An 11,854-nucleotide genomic window follows, 5' to 3' on the forward strand; every position below is an offset into this window, starting at 1 on the left:
ATACTTATTTGTAATTCTTGATATTATTATTAATGAATTACATTAAAAAAAAAAGAGATTTTGAAAGAAATAAAAATATGTCAAGAGTAATTATTTGATTTAGTTTATTGCTTATTTATATTGCTAATGGAGAGACATAAAATATCCTTAAAATATAACTTTGTCTAATATTCTCTCCCAAAAAAAAAAAAAAAAAAAAAAAAAAACTTTGCCTTGTATTTTATAAACAAATGTACCTAGTGTTGGAAATTAAATAAGTTCATTTCAAATTTGAGTTATTTTAAATACAATAATTTGTTTAAATTTCATCATTTTAGAAAAAATTCCAAGTACGTTATGTTTTTTTTTCATCTAAAAAATATTAAATAAAAGGAAAAGAATTCTAATCAACTCATAATTTTTTTTACCTAATTTATACATAATTAAATCCTTTCATTAAATTCCTAGATAAAAATACCAAATAAGCTGCGGCGGATCTACATTGTAGAAAGAGGTCATCAATTGACTTCTCTTTTTTTTTCTTAATTTTCTTTTGATACACATGTATTTTTTTAATTGACCTCTCTTAAAATTTCAAATAAACTCTTTTTATTATAGTTTATTATATATTGATCCCAAAAATTTTTTTCCTCGATCTGCGAGTGCAAAATAAGTACCAAATCAGCTATTATCTACGTAAAAAATTATAATGACCCAAAAGAAAACTAAAATGGTTATTCAGAATGTTTTGTGAAATCCTTAAACTAATTAAAAATACATACACAAAAAATAGAGCTTCACCCACGTCTACATCAAAAGGGTTAATAAATTAATCAAATCAAATCAACTTTTTAGCTTTATTTGGGAAGAATCGGAATCAAAATCTAATAACTCTCCCTCTTCTGTAAAGATAATACTCCATCTCTCCCAAAATATAAGTTGTTTTTAGGTGATTATTTTGCTAAAATATAAGTCATTTTGAGTATTTTAAGCAGTAACAATTAATATTTTTCCCATGTTACCTTATTTATGTTAGATACAATAAATATTTTCACAACTATAAAAGATAATTTGATCAAATTAATTTTAATTTTATTATAATTTAGAAGAATTAATTGCTTTCTTAATTCCTGTGTAAAAACCTTAAATTACTTATATTTTGAAATAAAGGGAGCAAACAATACCATTAAATATGTGCAATCAAGGCTATTTAGGAACAAATAATTGCCATTCTGATCCCAACGTCTCAAACTTTCAGTAAAAAAAAAGGATTTGTTACTGTTATAAATTGACTGAAAATTTGTGTGAAATTTAGAAAAATAATTTCATTATTTATGTCGGAGATATAGTTTTAAAAATATTTTTTATATCATGTATTATTTCCTATATGAAGGCCTTGAACATGTAGCAATAGTGAGACTTTTTTATCCATAACCATAGTTATGGCAGCAGCCAGCAGCTATGGTTTAAGTAGTAAAAAATTTAGCATTTCCATGCTTTTTCAAAAAAAAAAAAAAAAAAAAAAAAGTAGTAAATAGTTTAATTATATTTAGGCTGAATGTATAATTTTCCTCTAAACTATTTTCAAACTATCGTTTGTACCTCTTAACTTTGCGAAGAACCGCTTATGCACCTTAACTCGTTTTTTTTTATCTATTTATACTCCTATTGATCCAGTCAGCAAGGCGCGTCAATACACTCCAAAAGTCGCTCGTGAAGGTTGTAATTCTCATACAGTTGGCGTTTTTAATTATTAATTCATTTACTTTTTCTCTCCTCCATCTCTCCTTTCTTTGCGTCTATTTTTTGTCGCAATTCCTAAAGCTATAAATCTATGAAGATGAAAAGATTCTTGCTTTCTCAATTTGAATTTTTTTTTCTCTTTTTCTCTTTCCCTTTCTCTCTCTCTCCAGAGTTGTTTTTCCCTTTTTATCTTTCTATTTATGTCTCCACGATTGTTTGATGATGGGTCTTTGGGTTTAAAGGAAGATTTGACGAGTGAAAAGAGGGTGAAAATGATATCTCTTTTCAATCTTTCAACAAATATCTCTTTAATTGTATTTCTTTTTCTTCTTTTCAATTTTCTCTTATTCTGATCCTTAATTTCTTTTCAATCCTGAAAATCAATTTTTCGCAGCTCAGCACCTTCGTCATTGCTGCGCTACACAAGTCAAAACTATACAGGGAGAGAATGGCGGAGAGGCGAGGGCGGCAAGTTTGGGTCGATCGAAAAGTGGAGAGAGGGGAGTCAATGCTGGCCGAACACAAGCAAATGAATGGAAAGAAATAAATAAAAATGGAGGCGGAGGGCTGTGCACAAATGGAGAGAATGGAGAAGATAGATTTAGATTGGGGCTGGTTTGGGTTGATTAAGATCCAGTTTGGCTCAAATCATGAGTTTTTACTTGGTTTGGAATTTCTAATGGGTTTAAATTGGTTTAGTACATATAAATGCCACGTGGAATAAAGTATGCTGAAGTGTTTTAAAAAAATTACCACGTAAGAGCAATTGTATGTCACGCTCAATTCTGTGACTGAACAAAGATGTAAAAGATACAAAAAAAATCAAGTTCAAGGGCACATTAGATACCCCGCAAAGTTGAAGTTGATAAATAGTTAAAATGAAAAAGTTCAGAAGAGATTTTATGCACTCGGGCATTATATTTATCCGTAGTAACGGAGAATCAAACGTTAGAAATATTACAATTACTAATACAATTAATTTTGCTAAAAAGACGCATAATGAGTTTGATTCATCTGAAATTATTAACAACAAATATTACAATGCAATTTTCTAAATTGTATTTGGTAATAGTTATTAAGATGTTATTATTAACCAACTTGATTTCATCTTAAATAAAATCGAATTAACAGTATTCAGCAAAAAGAAATCTCAATAATTAATGATTTGGCGAGAGTTATGGTTATGGTTTTCCTAGCTAGCAGAAAGCATATTTCACAAGAACTCTGAAATATCAGAACAACCCCACACCTGGTGTTACCCAACTTTAAAGATTTTGGTAAGTATTAATACTATAAATTTACCTTTTTAATCTAGTAAAATAAATTACCCATGATGGGACTAAGAACTTAAAAAAAAAAAAGGGCTGAATTTTTTTTTTTTATAAAAAATCTCTGTTTTAATTTAATGTTAGAAAAGAAACCTTGATTAATCTCAACTAAAATGTCACCGTTCTAAAAACATATTTGGCACGATAAATTTTTGAGATAATGTTATTTTTAGTGCTGAACGTGTGATTCTTTTAGTGTTTGTACGGAAAATATTGTCAACTGAGCGTTTGAAGTTTTAATATTTTTTTTTTCATTTTAGTGTCTTATGGAGTTGAATAATAAAAATAGATGGCAAGTGCCTAATCAAATTAATCAAGTCATGTAGGAATAAAGTTCACGTTATCGGTCTGTTAGGATGTCTCAACTGCATACATCACTGCACTTCCACTTGACACCTATTGTAATGATAAACGGCTCGTCTCGCTGTGACTTTATCTTGAATCCTGAAAACTTCTGTCACTCCATTCTCGTTGGGACAGAGAACCGGTCATTGTCTCGGATGTGCTACCGAAGGTTCTGGGGACTCGAAATAGGAGAGCGCTCATCTTAGGGTGGACTTCCTACTTAGAGGCTTTCAGCAGTTATCTACTCTGCACTTGGCCACCCAGTGTTTACCATGGGTACAACAACTGGTACACCAGAGGTGCATCCTTCTTTATCCTCTCGTATTAAGTAAAAGTCCTCTCAATGCTCTAACGTCCACACCAAATATAGACCGAACTGTCTCACAACGTTCTGAATCCAGCTTACATACTGTTTTAACGGGCGAACAACCCAACCCTTGGGTGAAATGGAAAACCGGAAAACATTATTACTATTTGGGAACAACTTTTACCTAGGTGGATGCTTATTTAGCTTGATATTTAATCCATGTCATCATACCAAATAAAACTCATGCCTTGAATTTCCCAGACATGATCGAGCCAGAAACAAAAAGCAAAAAATGGACAAAAAAAAATTCAGAAAATAGATAAATAAATTACCTCCAATTAAAAGGCGAGAGGGGGATAACTTAAAGCCGTAAAGAGAACGCAAGAGACCATAACGATGAGAGTACACCAAAAGAATCTACTCCATAAAACAAACTGGTGTCTCTGACGATCCTTCATCACTGATGCTGGTGGTGCCAATGGCTGCTACCATTGTTAATCAATATCAACAACAACCACCATAAGCAGAATAGAAAAGGATGAGGTCCAGAAAAGCCACTCGGTTCTCGTAATATAAATAGGTGCTACTTAAATTGAAAAAACTAGTCTGAGTATGGTGGATTCTGATTTCTAGTACTGATTTTATTCAATTATGCACGTGAAACGTCCTCGGAAAGTTAATTTTATTGAGACAAATATAGAGAAAAAGAGAAAGTGAAAGCGAAAGAGAGGCAATCGGAGTCGACGAGAGAGAGAAAGAAAAGAAAAAATAATGTGTGTAAAAGACATACATTCCATATCTATGCCCAAAAATCATTAGTAGTTAGGGTTGTAAAATGGTTTCGAATATATCAATCCAAATCCAAATTCAATTGGGAATGGAATTTCGAAATATGAAATTTGGAATGTTGTGTATTTTTTAAAATATTGGTATGTGGAATTGGAATGGAAACATGATCGAAAATTTAATATTTTGATCTATATACTGAACTTTTAATTTATTTTATTTTTAAAATTTTTATTATATATTTAAAAATAAAACATTAACCATGAGTAAAATATTTTCAAAATTTAATACTTAAAAAAACTCTTATTTCGTTCTAAAACTATATACGTAGTTTAACAAAATACTGTGATTACTATAGGCATGAAAATCCAAGAGCCAACAAAAAAAAAAAAAGTCAGCTTCGTATATTCATAATTTGCGTGTTTCGATCAACTTTGACACTTTAAAAATTTTTTATATGAAATTATTCTCTTGATTTATTTTTTGCTTTTATTTTCTTACTTCTCTTTGTAATTTCTTGTTTTTGTTGTATCTATTTCACGGTGGCACCAACTTTTAGTTTTGTATATTTATCATTACTTCATTACTAATTAAATGGAGATTATGAAGATATATTTTTATTCCTCGTTAATGAGCTTAAATTTGTGTTTTTAATATTTTATATTTAATTTAATAAATATATTGAGTATTTTTTTTATTAAATTTTAATTCCATATCTTAAAATATAGTACAATAAACTAGATTTATATTTATGTTTAAGAATATTGGATTACCGATTTTTTTTTTTTTAATCAATCCTATACTAATTTTTTGTAAAATATTATGGAATGAAATTTTAAATTCTAAAACAATATATGAAACTAAATGAAATAAAACTTTATATTCCAAAATATTTCGGACTGAAATCAGAACGAGTGACGTTCCATTCCATACCGATCGAGTTACACCAACAATAGTCTTAAGATCAGGAAAAAGGAAAAGAGTACGTAGAACTACACCTTCACCCACTCTAGCATCAAACATACATGTATACCTGTTAATCTCGATATGGAAAATAAAATGCAGAATCTTTACTTTCCTAATATACAAAAAGATTCAATTCTACACTCTTTATTGTATAAATCACAATCCATTTGCTCAAATTTTCCATTCAAAACCCTTTTCTTTCTTCTTCAATATTAATCTTCCTTAGCCGCCATGAGAAAAACCTTCTACTACAATTTCCTGCCCACAAAGGCAGAAGAAGAAGCAGCAGTGGCTCGCAAAGCACAGCACCACGTGAGTCGAACCATAGTAGAAATCAGAGACTGGTTCGCTCCGGCCCGCATGGACCCGACGAACCCATGGCAAATAAGAAGAGCCATATCAAGAAGTGAAGTGGCCACCGGCGAGTTTTTACTGAGCCATGAAGAAATGTTTGAACATGTTTTTAGATTCTGGAACGTTGAGTTGGCTAACCATCTTGTCCAAGGGAACAAGTGCTTTGTCGTTTTGATTGATTATTCAGAAGAAAATATGCCCAAAACTTTTCAGAGTTCGTACGTGAAGAATGGAGCAAAAAATGATACGTATCTTTTAGGGTTTGTGGAGGTTCTTCGTTGTAGAGTTATTAACCCAGGAGATGAGATTGGGTTGTTTTGGGATACGAGGCCAGCTAGTTATGGTTTTGCATTTAAGTTATTGCGTAGAGGAAACTCTATTAGTTGATTGGGACGACACGACTTGTCGTTTACTCATTTAATTATCTTTTTGGATCTCTGATTTTCATTTTGATTTATTTTGGATTTTAATTAGTTAATTTTCTTTTGATTATGGTTTTATTATTCACCTTGTTTTGTTTTTATATATAGTCAGTCCATTTGTCTTCCTTGTGAAATTTTATTTGTCCTTTCTTAATGAACAATGCTATATAATAACATGAGATATAAGAATCCAATAATTTATTATGAAATTATATGATTTAATTGAAATCAGCTATCAAAATATTTCTTATTGGTTCAGATTTTATTCATTTGGAAATATGGAATGTAATTCAATTCTTTAAATAATTTTTTTCTTTTAATTTTGAAAATCCAATTTATCGTTTAAATTATGTCTAATTTTAAATATAAATCTAAATATAAGTAATATATTTTATTTTTTTAAGCTCAGATCAATGATTTAAAAATAGGATATTTATATTTAGATTATTGCATATCGTCAAGTTTTTAGTTGAAAAAAAATGAACATGTTTGGGCATGTCCACGGATTTGCTGCAAGCTAGCTCATTAGATGCTCGTTATTTATCGAGCTTTTTTTGTTGGGCCTATTTTAGAACTGAACCCGCGTGGCTGGGCCAAACTGCCTGTTTTGACGGTGCTACTTAGAACCGACTCATTTAATTAATTTTTTGACAAATGAAAAATATGTGGGTGCAAAGAAAAATAATAAGAGGCTTAAAATTGAAAAATAATAATTGGCAAAACTTATAGAATTAAGTGTCAAAAAGATGTCACGTTAACCTTGTACATTATCAGCCCACGTACGTATCCAAATGACCCGATGGTTTGGGCCGGATGAAATATAAGTTTGAACGGAAATAACTACCGAAATAACATGATGGATTAGACAGTAAAATAGTCTTTTCTGACTCATTAAATTAGTCAAAATTATTGTAATTAAGAGAAATCGAATTTAAAACATTTTACTCATTACACTATTGAAAAAATTATCACATTCTTTCAAACATGGTTAACTATTCAAATAATTAAAATACCAGAAGAAAAAAATTGCTGATGGCTAAATGGAGTGCTGGCCACAAAATTTCTGGTGATTGGAATCATCCTCCAATTAAAATGAACCTTTCGCTAATGGTAAGGTTATTTTATTTGTTTTTCCTTTCTCCCATTCGCAAAGTCACATCTTCTTTTTTTTTTAAAAAAATTAGGTTTTAGGTATTCATTATTGCAGTATTTTTTTAAAAAAATACATGGCAATAACAAAATAATAAAAAAAAACCAACAAAACAAAGAATGATAATGACTGCAAACGTACGGAGCAACGTTGACAACCTTTTAAATAAAAATCGAAAGTCCATTATTTCGTATGTTTACTATTTTATTATTTAAATCCTCTAATTAGATAACCTTAATTAGGTTCTTTCAAGGGTCATTAGAATAATAAGATGCTGTTGCTGTTGCTGCTGCTGATGTTTCCCTTAATCGTAGACTTTATCTTTTTTAAATATTTTTCATTTTTAAAAAATAATATACATGTAAGTAAAACCTCTTACATTATGTAACAACATATTAATGTTAAAAGAATTCATAGATTATAAGAAAGTTCAGAGATAAGACACCGATATTCAAAATTTTCATAAAATTCTTCGTTTATTTAGAATATGATTTAATATTTTTTAAAAAAAATATTTTTTAAATAATTTATTTTCTATTATTTGGTTGTAATATTAAAAATTAATTAAAAAATATTAAAATTTTAACTTATAAAAATATAATATTGTTGTCCTTGTCAACCAATGAAGATAGACAATATGGAAAGGAAGGTGCCACGAAGTTACCAATTTGTTTCTCACTTTGTTTTTGTTTTTGTTTTCATTTAATAATTACGCGACCAAATATTCAAACTGGGCCTGGACCTGGACCAAGGCCACTGTATCACACGTAGACCTTTTTTATTTTATTTTATTTCTTTCAATTAGATTAGATTAGATTAGATAAGCTTTTTTTCCTTTAAAAAAATAATTTGGCTGCTTTGTCGCGTACTTGCATTACATAATCTCGACGCTCATCTAATGCATCTGGTCTGCACGCGCTGCTCCTGTCAACGGCCGATGGCTTTCCCGCGTCCAATGCGTGGGAATTGACAAAGATAACAAAAATTTGACGTATTTTAGTAATGTGATATTCTTGTTTGACTTTTAGATTGGCATCTAATCTTCAAGATTGAGATGACTGTGATTGGAGAGGATACAGTTCTATGAAACTCAAGGCTTTCACGTAAGTATTAGATGTAACGTGATTGTGATTGTGATTGTGATTGCAGATTTCTTTTTTTTTTTTTTTTTGAAAATTCATGCAGATTAGTTATAAATAGAGCAAAATGGAAAAAAATTGATTTTTTTTTAAATGGAAAAAAAAATTGAGTTGTGACTTATGACAACCGAAAAGGCGAAAACCATATCTGAACCGTCATGGTGGTAATTGGAAGGATAATAACCCGAGCTGTCCTCATTTCAATTTTTTTTACTTGAGAGTTCATTTCGTTTCAAGTAAAATTAATGCAAAAATGATTGAACTTAATTACTGAGGGTAACTTAATTAAAATCCTATTATGTGAAAGACATATTTTTCAATTCGATAAAATTTTATTTTCTCATATGATATACAACAATTATTATGAAATTGTTTTTTTTTTTATTTTGCAAAGATTTAAATAGATAAAAGATCATCAAATTTAAAATTTTTAATCCCAATATTGTGAGACACATATTCCATCGTTAAATTACTAACTCAAGAGCTTATAAAATTAGTTTTAGTTGAATGTGACGAATTATGTGTTGTTTTATCTACTGATCTAATGGCCACGTATTATTCTAATTTATAAGATTAAATCTTTAAGTCAATGATAAAATCGTCATCCTTCTTTTTTATTATTACTTGCCTTTTTTATGAAGTGTGTTGCACGTTAACAATGCTTTTTATATTTTCATTTTTTATACCCTTTTCTATTTAATATTAAAATATAAGTTTTTTTTAGATTAAAATAAATACAATTGGTTAATTTATTATGCCGTACAAATAGTTTTAATTTTTTTTCAATTTCATAAATAATATTTTCTTTCAAATTAAACATATTTAGGATATCAAAAAAAAAATATTGAGAAAATTAAAAATGCTTAATCAGGAGGCCATCTATTTATTACAAGCGTGATGGAAAAGAGATCACGTTGGTCAATGACCATGGTGAAATTTTCAGAATGATTCAATAAAGAAAACCTGAATTTTGTTTGCTGAATCGAATGTAGGTATGGTTTTAATTCAGAGGAAAAGAAAAAAAAGTATTGGTCTGATATCATGATAATCAAAGAAACTGAGAAGGAAAATAATATGAATTGAGGAATTATATATTTATTAATATTCTTGCAGCTATAATGAAAGGATACATACACTGTACAAATACAGATGTGAAAGGAAGATATTGTACAAATACAATGAAAGCATTATTACTGCATTATAATCAAATCAACATTAGATTATTGTCAATCAATATTAAATCCCTGTAACTCTGGCTTTTCATCTATTTATTCAATGAAATGAGACTAGAATGGAAGGGTAAGATCCTTTCAATTAAATTTCTACTAATTATTTGAAAATTATCAGAGATAGAGTAGTTGAGACTTTTTCTTTCTTAACCAAATGTCTCGAGTTTAAATCTTATATACAGAAATTTTAACACCGGGAGGGTAGCTCTATAAAGGTACCGCGAGGTGTACAAATCTAAAGCAAAATATGTTTTTCATTTTGTATTCTCTTTTAATTATTGAGTAGATAAGGATATTCCTAATTATTTGTTTCTATAATTATTCATCTACAACCTTTCATTTATTCTTATCCCCTTGTCATAATTTGTCTTTTTATTTTTTTTCATTGGACTGGCAATCTTTTTCATTTTGTTCCATAATTATAAAAACAATTATATAATAAATAAATAGTTTAATTAAAACGATTTATATTTTTATATATATAAAAAAAAAACTCAAAACCTAATAAATTTTCAATTGTAAATCCAATGTAAATAGTGCTACTTTTATTGGATCAACCAACGCACAAACACGTGCTCATGAAACCAGTTCAAGTGAATTTTATGTTCTTCACGAAAAAATGTTAACCCTTTCCCCACTAGTAGTGTGTTAAATTATATTTAAAAGTCTCAATTACATCGATTCGTACAATTTAAATTATATTTTCAAAGATCAATGCAATTTAAATTTAAATTAAAAAAATGGTAAAGGTAATACTATTTGATCTAAATTTAGAAAACTGAATCAAACCAATCCAATTCAATTTATTTGATTCAGGTATATTTGAAATTTTGTATTGATTAATATTTTTAAAATATTTCTGAATTGAATTTGTTTTGATTTATGTTATTGTAAAAACCAAATAGCTTGATTATTTAATATTATTTATATAATATATATGATATTAATAACTATAATATACTTTTTGGTAAAAATTATATTTTATTATATATTATGTAATCTAAAAATTACTATGATTTCTAAAATTTGAAATGCAATGCAATTTTTAAAATAGGGTTTTTAGTTTGAATCATAAAATATCTAGTTGTTTAGTTATTTTAGTACTTAAATCTTTAATTTATATTGAAATAATACATATTTTTAAGTATATATTATTCTTAATTGAATTAAAAAATCTCATTTTAACTACTCCTACTAGCAAATTTAAATTACAATTTTCTAAACTTAGATATTTATTTTCATTTTCAATATACTTTCAGGACAAACTAATTAATAAATTTTTACAATCTTCCTTCTTCAGTAAATTTTGATATATACAAATATAATGTTGACGATTGTTTTGATACAAACATCGAGGTAAAATTGGTTCAGAATCGATTAAAGAAAGAAGTAAAATAATATATTCAAATTAAAATCTTTTCGCTCCAACTCTAAATTCTCAATGATTAAGAATTCAACAATTTTTTTAAAAAAAATTACCAATTAAAATGAGCCAAAATTGGCAAGGATTAACTATTAACTTGCCAACATTAAAATCTAAAATAACAAATTTGGCTTTGATTTCCATTTCAAACAATCAAAACTACCCGTTTTGATGTCTAGTGACAAATCTCAATCAAACACATGTCTATATTTAAAAAATGGCCTACCATTATCCTAGTGGATTATTGAAACATATTTCAATATGTAGTGGGGTTGAAATAATTACCCATTGGAAAAAGAAAAATTGAAAAAGCACTTAGTAATGGAAACGAGAATAAAATAAGCTAAAATTCCAAAAAAGATACTTGATGTTGGTTGAACAATAAGGATGAATTTACTCCCTAAATTTGGGAGTAATATGTAATTTATTTAAAAATTAATTTTTTATATAATTTATTCACGAAGTGTAACATCCATTCCCGGTCCACCCGTTAACACGAATGAACCGAGCCGAGACGCTAAAATCTGGTTGAACTCATGTCCTGTCATGCTGATATCATCCTGTATGCTAACTATGAATACAAAATATTCCCAATTAAACTCCAAACTTTCAATATCTCCAACTAATCATCATAACACAATAACACTTTATATATATATAGTCATAACTGTATCAATCCTCAA

The 11,854-nt window shown here is 28.4% G+C and overlaps 1 long non-coding RNA gene across 1 annotated transcript; it reads left to right on the forward strand.

Annotated features, from left to right (window-relative positions):
* Positions 1–1,772: 1,772 nt before the first annotated feature.
* On the forward strand, positions 1,773–2,488 carry LOC110009146 (uncharacterized). Its single transcript, XR_002283995.3, has 2 exons — positions 1,773–1,988; positions 2,117–2,488. It is a non-coding gene; the product is annotated as an uncharacterized LOC110009146 (long non-coding RNA).
* The last annotated feature ends 9,366 nt before the right edge of the window (positions 2,489–11,854 follow it).

This window comes from Jatropha curcas, chromosome 1 (genome assembly GCF_041381405.1).
Source record: "Jatropha curcas cultivar XTBG-Jc1 chromosome 1, XTBG_Jcur_1.0, whole genome shotgun sequence".
NCBI lineage: Eukaryota > Viridiplantae > Streptophyta > Magnoliopsida > Malpighiales > Euphorbiaceae > Jatropha > Jatropha curcas.